Source organism: Chelmon rostratus, chromosome 20 (genome assembly GCF_017976325.1).
Source record: "Chelmon rostratus isolate fCheRos1 chromosome 20, fCheRos1.pri, whole genome shotgun sequence".
NCBI classification, from domain to species: Eukaryota; Metazoa; Chordata; class Actinopteri; order Chaetodontiformes; family Chaetodontidae; genus Chelmon; species Chelmon rostratus.
The window spans coordinates 11474782-11487254 of record NC_055677.1 but is presented as its reverse complement, the minus strand read 5'-3'; the positions used below and the strand labels follow the sequence as shown (position 1 = coordinate 11487254).

Here is a 12473-nt window from a genome sequence, read left to right as displayed (position 1 = left end):
TGCTACAGACGTTTATGTGGAATCCAGTTAACACTCCGCCAATTCGTTTTTTATTGGGACACAATCAATTTTTATTCATTTTAAAGCCAGAATGCTTTCTTTCATTGTGTGCCTACCCCAGCTTATTATGGCCTAAACTAATTACTCAGTTGTTTTCACAAAATGCTAATGTTTATGTTAAAGATTTCCTCTTTGAAATGCAGGTCTGATGTGCATATACATAACGTGAGATCTTCTGTCACATGTGCTCTTCATTATCACACCCTTCCCACAGTGTTTTTAAGCCTAATAATTGCATTCATTTAATTTGTAGAAGTCTGGCCATAACAATTAAGTCTGAGTAATGACACACAGTGTGCCATTTTGATTTTAAAGCATTAAAATATGAGTCAAGAGAACAGAAAGAACACAATAAAGTCTGTTTAGGTCCTGAAATAATTACTTGGAAGGCAAAAAGAGCATCAGTTTATGTTATGCACAAAGCTTTTTAATGGGCAGACCATAGAACAACCAGCGTCTCTTTAATTCAAACATTTTTTTGTTCACTGGCATCAGTAAATAACATGCTTAAACATTTTTAGCAACAATAAGGTAAAGGAAGACTAAACATAATGCTTGATACACATTATAAAGTGTTATCTGTTCTGGCAATGTACATTTTATACATTATTGTATTCAAAAGCCCCCATTTATTGTGGTGCTTGTGTGAGCAGCCGAGAACTCGATCTATGTGTGGCGGAAAACCGGGTCAAGGCATTTCAATGTGAGCTAGATGTGTACATCTTCACTGCTGTGTGATAATTAGAGCGCTTAAGTGCTCCTGGAGACAAGACAAACTGAGATACCCTCTTCCTCTTCAGCCCCTCCTCTCATTCACCAAGAAGGTCTTTAATGGCTCCCATTTGACTCTGATATCATTTATTGTTTGGTATCAGATGTACACCTCGTACCCTTCACCATTTGCACGTTTGACCTGAACTGTAATGTAGGCAACAGATGTCAAGTCTTACTCTTTTCCCCTCATCCTCCAACCTCCAGGCCTCTGCTGCTTTCCCATCAGTAAAACGCACGGGCATCCTCTGTTTGGTATTGCATTTCAATATGCACAAACAAAGAATATTCATAGCTGCAGCCTCAGATGACAGTCAGTGACATTGCTCAGTAAATGTGTGTGTGTGTGTGTTTTCCGTATGTGCATGCTGATTCCAGTTTTGGGATTTGTCCTGCAGTGGGCTCTGGAATGCTTTCAACACATTGATGAGATGACAAGTTATCATTGATCTGTCCTTACTTAGTGGGATCCATTAAATAATGTATGGGCTGCTGTGCATTACCAATGCACTCTCCTGTCCTCGACCCATTAGAAGAGTAGGGCACGGGGCCCTAGTGGCTCCAGGCCCTTAGAGGTCCTTGGGCTTTCATTTAATTAAATTATCCTATAATGAAAACTCCCATAATGAGATTAATTTTAATTATTTATCAGCGGACGATTTGAGGGAGAGGCTACATTAATAATGCATGAGAGGGCTAAACATTTTTCAATTCATCACCTTTTCCTTTTGTTAAAGGTGCAATTTATTAAGTGCTCTGCAGCTGCTAGAGGTGATGGTGGTGGAGATATGGACGTCCAGGCCCAGAGGTCAGTCAGAAGGGCTGCTGAAGTGCTTGACTGTCATTTGATAATGTGCATTATATGTCACCACAATACGTATGTGACATTGTGCATCCCTTGATGTGTTAACATAAATTCATTCATGCTTTAGTCGACTTGCAGCAGTTTTCGCATTCCTCAAATTTTCAATGATGTTCTCTGTTTCTTAAAGCTTAATGGATTTTATATTAATACCGAAAGGCAGAGAAGTAATCAAAATTATGCCTGTAATTCTCTGCTGATGTTTGTACACCTCCATCAGGTTGCCATGTTGATTCCCCTTGTGTGAGCACATTAGAAGACTTTGGTGGCTGGCCAACAGAATAGGGGAAGATTGTCGACTGTCACACAGTGTGAAACTGTAATTAGCTGGCATGGAAGTGTGCTTGTTTGAGTTCCCGGGCAAGAGAGGTAGCAGTACAGTTGAGATCTGTAAGATGATACTTTTTGAAAACAATTATCCTTTGTTATTTAAATGAGCACATTTCACATCTTTGTAACTTTTGTATCAGCTGACAGAAACATATAGGCAGGCAGAGCGGCAGAAGTGGCCCGGGGCAGGAGACAAGAATGTCATTGGGATGGTGAGCCAAGTGCATTTATCAGGCCTTCATCAATAGTTGATTAATAATTCAGGCAGAGTCTGGGGCTTCTTTAGGGCAGGGTTTCAGCTAGCTTGTAATTTTGTAAATTGCATAGTCATCATGCAATGGATGGGCCAGGCTGCTCTGAATGTAGTTTGGCCAATGGGGTTTTAGTAACAGGTACAGGAAGAGTTTAAACCAGATGTGTTAGAGTTTTAGCATTGTCATGCGGAAACAAAAGGCTTCCAAAGAATCCTGCAGAGAAACAATATAAAGACAGTTGGAAGCACCTTGCCTGCCAAAACACAATATATTAAAGCTTCTGATACACACAATCAATCTAAAACAGACACAGAGGAAGAGATACACATAAGTGGTTGTTATATAACAGGAAAGGCAACGCGTTTCAAGCTCAGTCCTCTGGACACAATTGCAGTCAGAGCAGATCCATTGCTTTCCACTTTACCTTGGCTACAGGCTGAACAATATTACCCAAGTCAAAATGGAAATCAGTATTCAGATGGTGGCTTTTTGTTTAACCACCCGTCCTGTCCTTTGACAGATTTTCACCAGATACTTCCCCTGGCTTACAGAAAACAAACAGGCATTTCTTTCCATTGTGAGTTGTTCAAGGTGCCTTGGCCCAGGTGCAGCCTTAGCAGAACAGTGAATGAGCAAACCCCTCAATTACCCCAAGCCAGCTCTCTGATAACTCCCATTCAACAAAATAGGCCCTCTAATTGCCCTGACCAGTATTACCTGTTCTACATCCAAAAGTGCGCTATTCTTCCGCATCGTTTCCTAGGCAACTGGAAGTTTTTGTGACCTATAAAAAGTTGCTACTCCTGTAACTGATCCGAGGCTAGGCGGTTGTTTGTTTCCATGGCAGGCTGCTGAGCTATTTATAGGTCTATCTAGCTGGTACTAGTAGGCATAGAAATGTTACCAACAATTTTATTCATTCATTTTCAAGAGAGAAATTCTCTTGTGCTTTTGATAGACTGAAAGTCACCTAGAGACTTGGCTGGATGTTTTGAGAACAAAAAACACCTGGGGCTTAAGCAATTGAGTCACAAAGTCAAGAGGAAGACGGTTTCACACTCTTCTCCTCTGTTTTCCCACTGTCTGCTTCAAACCCCCCCCCCCCCCCCCCCAAATGCATGAGCGGATCCTTGTAACAAAACGTAATGTTTATTTTGGAGTCAGAGGCAATGCCCCGGATGACCGGAATTTCTTTGTTGTGGTATCGTTTGTGTTTTTAGCAAAGACGTGCAGAGCTGCTGGTATTGATGATTCATATGTTCATCATCAGAGGTCCTTGGCAGTTCATCACGTCTCGCCTCGCTCTGTGCGTCTTTAGTGAAAGGTTAATCAGGCAACCCTTCCTATTAAAAGTGATAATTTATCTCTGATTCACAGGGTTAAAAAGGTATATTAATTACCAAAGGTGTCACGTACAGAGTTCAAGAAGAGATCTCCCTTAGGGCATTTGGCAGCTGCAGCAAACTTAACTCCAATTTCAAAATCTGTCTTTAGCTTTTAGTTCCAGTCTTCATACACTTCAGGTGTATCCTAATATCATTGCCTATATTTTCTCTGTTCCACAGCTGCTTTTATATACATGTTACTGCAAATTTTTTATATTGCTCTTAAAAGCACTTTCAAGGTTCAGCTCAAGACCTGCAGTTTTTCCTGAATTTAAAAACAATCTAGAAATGTAAAACAGTGGTGCTCCTTGATAACCAAATGTAGACACAGTCAGAAACTTTGGAGTCCACAGAGAATGTGCACAGTGATGGAATGAGATGGACTTTTAAAAGAGGTGAGATATCAATAGGAATCCATTTAGTTTATGGACCAGATACATTAACTTAAATAACAATCAATCATTCCTCTCTTTAAAGCTTTTTAATGCAGGTAAATCTGACCTGCCAATACATTTTCAGCGTCATGCTCACTCTGAAGTCCATTGTTGCGGTTATTCACTTTCTGTAGTCCTTGAAATGCACCGTTTACTGTACAGTCTTCCTCATGATCACTTCAATGCTGCTTTGCAACTAATCCACAGTAGAAGAAGATCAAAAGTCTTACAGGTAAAACCTCTAGCAGTGGACGAACGTGTGGAAAGAACACAAGCACACAGCAGAATTGTTCTTGCACTGTGGCTGTATTCTGAAATGGAGATAAACAGGCTTTTCTGTGTCCTGCCTGGAGGAGGTCATGTGACGTTTTCGTCTCTCACATTTTGCTTTTGTTGTTTTGTTTTTTTTTTACCTGCAGCTTTAAAACCCATTTGGGTTCAATTGTTCAAGAGCACCATGCATTAGTCTGTTACTATAAAACGTATGTTCACTGTACATCAATATGTGGTTTACTGCTTAAGAAAGCTTTAAAATATGAGACTTTTTGCCTTCAGATCACTTGTAAGCAGTTCTAGCTAGATTAGATACAACATATTTTCACACAAGTACAATGGGAGAGTGTGCTGAAAGGAGTGCATTGCAAATTCTATTTCCTCATAGAGGAAGTCACCTTTTAGCAGGGCCACTGCTGTTCCAAACACATCAAGAGGAAACAAACATGGAAGGTTGGCATATAACTTAGTGCAGTCGGTTCGATTGATGTTTTTCACAATGATATGTTTGTCCAAATGGATTGCATTAAGAAGCTGCAAATTTAAAAAAGTGGACTCGCATTACAATGAGACTGGATCAGACAGAGAGAATTGATGTTTACTTTCAAGGAATTGCTGTTGTATTTGTTATTTACTCCTGTATAACCCACTGTTAGTGTCTCCTCACTAGCATGATGCAGTCTTTGTTTTTTCATTTGTAAAGTAACTTGGACAGCTCCTCCTGTTCACTGGATATTGATAGTGTAGCAGTAGTGCTTTAGTAAAAACAATAAATGAAATGCTGTCTCCCTTACTCACAATGACGGCAGCGACAAGTACCAGACACATACACAGAAGTCATAGATAGGTACTTTGGGGTGAGGTATTAGCATGTACGTCACCACTCTTCCTGCATAGTCTTAAACTGCGACTATCCCATTGGTTATTTTAGAACTTCTTGTCATGCTTCAAGTCCCTCTGACACCAGCATGATTTGAGACACCCACTAGTTGGGCAAGCTGCTAATAGTTCACACTGTACTCAAGGCTGTAAAAAATTGTGCAGCTCAGCATGTTTCCCGCTGTTCTATAAAACGAGTGACATTTGGTGCCTGGATAATCCGAGCTTCGGCTTTTTTGAGTGCACACGTGCAGAAGGAGGCCGGGTACACAGATAAGCCCAGCTGTTAAGTCTGTCCAGGAGTTAAAAATTGCTGAAAACTGGTGTCCAGTGGGAATGCTCATTCATCACTGCAAATAACCCCTGCTGTGCTCGCCTGCACTTGCTTCTTAGAGAACAAATGTGGTTGTAGGTTAAATATAAGTTATTTTCCGGTCTGCAGTATTTCTGTTTTATTTATGTACGATAGATAGCTGATTGGTAATACCCCAGGCTTAAATGGCTTTGTCCCAGCTCTTGTATCGTCTCTCTGCAAGCATGGAACCAGAACTTGAATGTGGTAGCATATTCTGTCAGTGAGACAAACCACTGGCTCGCATAGCACTGCCTCTTTTGTAACTGTATTTAGTTGCTAAGCAGAATGGCACAGACCCAATCTAAGTGGCTTTCATCTGGCCAATTCAAACAGACGTTTGACCCCAGACATTTGCCTAATGTGTTTTTGTTATGTGGACTCCTGGCTTCACAAATGTCACAGTGGCTGGACTAGTGGGGGTTTGGTGAATGACTCAGTGCGTTTGGAGTTGGGGGGAGTACAAGAACGGGGAGTAAGCCTGAGGGAATGGGATTGCAAGGAAGAAGTTAAGTCTCTAACCTCTGTATTTTGTACTCTTACCCATTGGGAGTTGATGGTGGGTGAACATAAGTTCTCAGCGATGACCAGCCCCTCCTTCCTCATGGGCCAGACCCACTGCAAGCCTGCTGCTGACCTGGGCCCAACTGGGCAGGCAGCTGTGGAGGAGACGGGGAGTGCCACATTTCTGGCCGCCCGGGTCGCGGAAGTCAGAAGTAGTCCCAGACAGTTGGGGCAGCCCTGACAAATGCTGCCATTAGAGGGGTGCTGAAAATTTATTACCAAACATATTAGTATTTTAGGGTGCAGCTGACTTAGATTTAGTGGCTTTGCTGATGAGGCTCTGTCTTTAAACAAGAATACCCGTTTAGTAACAGAATGTCATAACATCCACTTACTGCCCTCCTACCACCTACTGTATTAACAATCACTGTTATCTGCTCAATTAGCGAAGTTACAGTATCAGATTCCTCAGTAGTTGCATTTGCAATCAAAATTTTGCAGCTATGAATTAGACCATGGAGGTAGAAAATGGCTTGTTTCGATTCACAGGTATCGAATGTAACTGATTTTTATAGTTTATAATAGTGCAGTGATGCTGATAATAATAAGTAAAGCTCAAATATCTGCACTCTTTAGTTGATTCAAAATAACTGTTAATCACTGCCTCACAAAATCAGTTTTTGCCACAAGGTTTTGTCTACTGAGAATCACACAAGCAAAGCTGGCGACCAGAACAGTAACTGTTGTTACATAATGTTTAGATGATGACATCAGGTGTGGCCCCAAAAACACTGCAAACCTCTTGGACAGGTATATGTAGTAGGTGTTAAAACCCATTTAAAATTGAGGATACTCTGCAAACGCATATTTGCCTTGAAGGTTTTGATGGATAATTTAGGCAAAATGTTAAAAACTCTAAAGCCAGTGACAGCTCAGCATGTGATGCAGCACTTCACTTAGGAATGCTCTGTGTTTAAGTCTGAATGAAGAGAGACCTGTCATTTATAGAATGCTGCTGGTTCCCAGCAAAATGCAAATTGTGTTAAATCACATATTGATAACAAAAATAATCTTCTGTGGAAGACATAAATCTCAAACTATAACAAAACTTATTTATGTGCCTTATTAGGCTGAATTTAGTCTTATTATTCTCTTTATCTTTAAACAGGCTATATATTTTAAGCGTTATGCCCGCGGTGATACTTCCAGCCATAGTGATGTCTCATTCTGAGTAATAGGTCTCTAAAGTGTGCTTGTTTGGCTTTTTTGGGGCCATTGGAGAGCAATAAAGTGTCTGTCTGAGGATTTTCGGGGTCCTCGTAGACTTTCCCCAGGTGTGCCTCACTGGTCATAAAGTATAACTTGTCTCTCATGGTATATGCAAGGATAAATGTGTCCGCAGAGTGCTCTTTAACCAAATACTATTTATTATGCACTGGGATTTTTAACACAACAACTACAAAATTTAGAAGTTTTCATAAGGAGGCTGCCTGAGCTATAGTGTGCTTGCTATTATATTTAAGATGCAAACGGGTATTTGACTTAATTCAAAGCATTTTCTCCTTGTTTTGTTTGGAACCAAGATGGCTACAACAATAAGGTCACTCGGTTAATTTAAGTTTGTGACGTCCACTGAGGTTAACCATTTCCTTTGTTCCCCGCTTTTTGTGAAGGAAAGCTGCAATGTATTTTCATGTTGAGGTATGCCATGTTTGCTTTTATCACTGCTCCTCGGTGAGGCAGGCCAACCTGATGTTTGTTTATAAGGAATTCGGGCTTCACTCGTAACTTTCATTCACCACTTGAAAGCTCTTGACTTGCTACTAATTTACCTCGAGGGACTTCAAAATTATCTGTCTGCACTGTCAAAATCTTTTTTGTGGTGGTAACTCATCATCATCAAAGTTTTTCTTTAGAGTTTAATGAAAGCCTGGCAGATAGATGAGTTAATGCTATACACTTGAATACTGCATGCAGAAAGACATCTTAAACAAGGTAACATGTTTTTGGGGCCTCAAAATAATGTTGGTTGCATTTTGTTTTGCTTTGATTACTTCAGCTGTCATTGTTGCTATGCGAGTAGCTTTTAAGTTAGTATTACAGAGTTCACATGAAAACACAAGCAGGGAAATGGAGTAGTATTGAAAATGCTCTTGAATTTCCCTTGGTCATCAGTGCTGCTTTGCTTCACTGAGGATATGTCGCTCTGTGCAGCTCGGTTATTTTCAACAGGAAACTATGCACATTGAATAACTCAGGAATATCCAGTACCTAGCACTTACAGAGCTCTTTGACAAATTGCCATCCAGCAAACTTAATGTCCCACTTGTGTCAGGGGCAAGGCTGGAGGGTGAGAGGTTTGTGTAGTTAAGGGTTTTTTTGTATTTTTTCCTTAGTCAATAGGTGAACACTTCACCTAGTAATGCCTGTATAAATATATAAAATCTGTTATTTTATCCAAAGTTATCCCAAGTTCAGATTCCCTTTCTTGGGGGAAGGTTTGGAGTGTAATGCTCTACTGAGACTTGTGTCAAAAAAGGAACTTGATCCCCCCAATTTGTGACATTGTATAAACACTGTAGTAGTTCTACCCAAACAAATTATCAGCATATGCATATGAAAATATTGCAACTGTGTCACCAGGGTGTTAGCATTTCGTTTCATCTGTTCCAGTTGATCCCATGTCACACCGTTCCTGCACCTTTCACACTGTTTATGTATCCTTTGTCAAGATAAGTAAACTCGCTCTGCCGAGATGTTCTCTTTTGTGGAACAACAGAGGAAAAAACTCGCCACAGTTCAGGATCTAAAACTTTCCAAGCACTACGATTCCAGTTAGATGTACATTAACCCTCCATTCCTTATCTTGAAAACAGAATCAGCCATTTGGAAGTGAGTCTATTTTCATGTGTGTGAGAAGCTGAGTGGATAACCTGTTGGCAGCGGAGGACAGTGCAGATCTCTCTTCACTCTAAATTGCAGGCAGGCATCCCTGCAACCCCACATGAAGACCATTGAGTCCCATCAAGATAATCCTTAATAAAGAACGGCTTCACATTTAATCTTAGCTCACTTCTCCAATTTCTTTCTTGATATAGTTTTTGGCAAGTGGCGTTTTAGCACTGATGTCAGTCGAGCAGTATCAGTACATCTTTTGTTAAGCTCCCATTTGGCAGATGTAAAAGTTCTATGAGGCTACGTTTTTCTGGTTGCAGGGAGAATTATTAGATTGTTCTGATTTATGCGAGTTTTCTTATGTTGAATATGTTTTAGTGCCTCTTAAACTGCAACATTTTGTATGCGTGAGCATTTTTCATCAGAAGATAAACAAAAACAGCTTAATGACATGCATCATTCACAACTCAACAACTCAACATGTTGGCAATTTAATTCAGTTTAATCTGCTTTTTGTTTTAGACTGCATTTAACAGCCTTTTATTAAATACTGTGCAACGTGAACAAAGTAATCACCGAACATCACCAGCAAAACTGCTAGCTTGATTGGAGCCTTGATTCAAAACATACCGTACAGCGCTGCATGCAGTGAGAGTACAAGGAAAATCTGAGTTTAGTTGTTGAGACATAAACAAGTCTGGATAATTATACTGTGCAATTTGAAAATAACTCACTTGCAAAATTACATCCCGAGCTAATTTTATACAGCTGCTTATTGAAATAGAGAGCGACAGAGTAAATGCAGTAACTTGATTGGCATGTGTACCCCCTCCGCTATTAGAAATAGCTACTTGAGAGTCCCCAAGCATCTATTAGTCAATTGAGTTATCAAGAACCTGTTCAATGTGCAATATATTTCATGCTGCGATATTGAAACGTGAGCCTATGGATTTACCTGTGGGCAGTCGGTTTGGAGCAGGAGGTAGCACTTGCATTTCCAGTACATCGACATCATTGCTGCAGTGTATTTAAATCAGGAGCAGATCTATTTCTGTCAGCTACTCGCTGACTACTGCTACAGTGGTTGATTGGTGTTGACTTGCTTTAAGTATGGGTTGTATGGCTGATGAAGTAGAAATTGACTAATGTATCAGTTCTTTTCTTGATTGAAACAGCATGTCATGCCATAAAACAGATAGAGATAGATATGCTCCTTTAGTGACACACATCACCAGTTTTTTATTTCTTATCATGTCCACTGACTAGTAGGTAACAAGCAGTGCATACAAAGGCCAACCACTAACACAGGATACTATTCTTCCAGCCGTGGGTGTTCTTCTTCTCTCACCACCTCTTTACCATAGTAAATGTATCGTTTCCTCTTTTTCTGTAATCATTTTTCAGTATTACAGTTGGTATTCCACCCACAGTTTTATTATGTGGAAATTAAACAAATTTTAAATGGTTCATTGACCTCTCAGCCATTCATTACACAGAATTGATATTCTCTGAGAAAAAAAAAATGGCACGACATGTTGAAGCTGTACAAGCCTCATCAGCAGCTTGAATACATCACCAGATTGAGCTCATCAGTAGCAGCGTGGCCTTGTGTAGTAGCTTCGCACAGTTGAAATAATAACCTGGAGCAGACAGAAGGCAGTCATTACCTTGCACACAGACGCGGTGTGTATGTGTTGACGGAGGACTTCCACTAGACTGCTGTGGAGCCGCTCGGCCCGCTGTTAAACCTCCGGCTCCCCATCACCTAAGCTAAACCCTTGTTTACCCTCTGAAGGTCCCTCTGTGTCAAAGAGAAAATCCAGCAGTGACTTAAGACTCACAAGAGAGAGCAAAAAAAATGTGGTTTGTGGTGAAAAAAAAGCATAACAAAAACAAGAGAGAAATGGGGGAGAAGAAAAGTGTCGGCCCTTGGGGTGTGTGAGCGGAGCCTGGTGTTCCAGTGGACAGGCAGGCCGGTGGAGAGATCTGCCATTTCATTGTCTTAGTCTCCACTGATACAATCTGGAGAGGGCTCTATTGCTTAAAGCTGTGAGTGAATGACATATGGGGAGCTGGTGTGAGGCACAACTCCCCCGTGCCTCCTCCAGACCCAAAGTCTTCCTGTGAGAGAGCACTGAGCAACTTTTCTGCTTTTTCAAACGGCAGCAGCCTCCCTCTCCCTCCCTCATTCACTGCCTTTCTCCCTCCCTCCCTCGCTCTCTCACTCTCTCTCTTTTTTTCCCTCTTCCTCAGACACTCGCTAGTCACTGCCTGAAGCAGTAATCGGACAACTCTCTTTCTCACTAGGACTGGGTCTCCTGAGATACCGCGCGGGGCTCCATGGGTTCCAGCACCTAAAATGAAAAAGAAAAAAGCAGTCTTGTAGTTTACATTTATTGTGCTACAGATTCTGCCAGCACCTGAAGAGCAGTTATAGAAAGTTTGCTGTCCATTCTGCTGGACTGAACGATCTCTCTGTAGAAGATTTTTTTTAAAAGAAGGGATAAACACACAAGGATTCAATCATAATTGTAGTGAGTATGACTTTAATTTCTACTTCACGTTTGATATGTTAGACGTCTTCTCTTACCTCGTCAAATATTTGAGTTTTTCTGTGTGTGTGTTGAATTATCTCCTTTTATTTGATAAATTTGTACAACATTAGATGTAGCACATAATTCTTTTTTAAAGCATTTATATCAACAGAGTGGTGGGAGGAACAATTTAATTCCAGCACTAATCTTGTCATTAATTATTGTTCAAAACAGCATTTACTACATCTTTGATGCTATAATAATTGTAAAACTCAAGACCTGTTGAAAAATGTTCATAATGGTAATAATATTAACCTCAGAGGAAGGCTTTAATCTTCACAGGCCAGCTGTAATTCATGGATGACGACAGATAGCTAAGAAAATAATTGCCCTGAATGAATGTTTAGTTTCAGTTTAAATGCAAGTAAATGCAACTTGCATCCCGATAGAGAAGTCCATGTAAAAATGCATCTTCATATTTAAATAACAATTTCTAGTATATTACAGTATACTTGATAATTGCTAAAAATCTTACTACACATTCTGTTTTTATACTGCATGAAATCTGTCCAATAGTTTTAGAAGTTAAACAGTCTAATTTGTCATTAATTATAAATGAAATTTCCATCTTAAAAAATTATGACCGAAAATTTTCTCTTCTCTCAATTAAAAAAAAAAAAATTAAGCTGCAAAACAGTATTGTACAACTGTATTGTAAGCATGAAAGAGTAATATCCTAGTTGCAAATATATCCCAATTTCCCCTTTTTAAATATGGGATCCTCCCCTGCTTGGCCCAGTTTACATTTTTGATCAGTCAAGGAAAACATGCTGGTCCCTGCAGGAGTCCCTTTTTGACTGGCAGAAGAAACAAAACCAACACAGTTAAAGCGGTTGACATCTAATGCCATCTGCTGAGGCCAGGAATGCTGCGAGGAGAC

The 12473-nt window shown here is 40.2% G+C and overlaps 1 protein-coding gene across 1 annotated transcript in view; it reads left to right on the top strand.

Annotated features, from left to right (window-relative positions):
* Window positions 1–11321: 11321 nt before the first annotated feature.
* The window catches only part of eya1 (EYA transcriptional coactivator and phosphatase 1), a 39694-nt gene continuing 38542 nt past the window's right edge, over window positions 11322–12473 (top strand). Inside the window, exon 1 of the mRNA XM_041961044.1 lies at window positions 11322–11533. The gene's annotated coding sequence lies outside the window, so the exon portion shown is untranslated. The remainder of the gene's footprint in view (window positions 11534–12473) is intronic.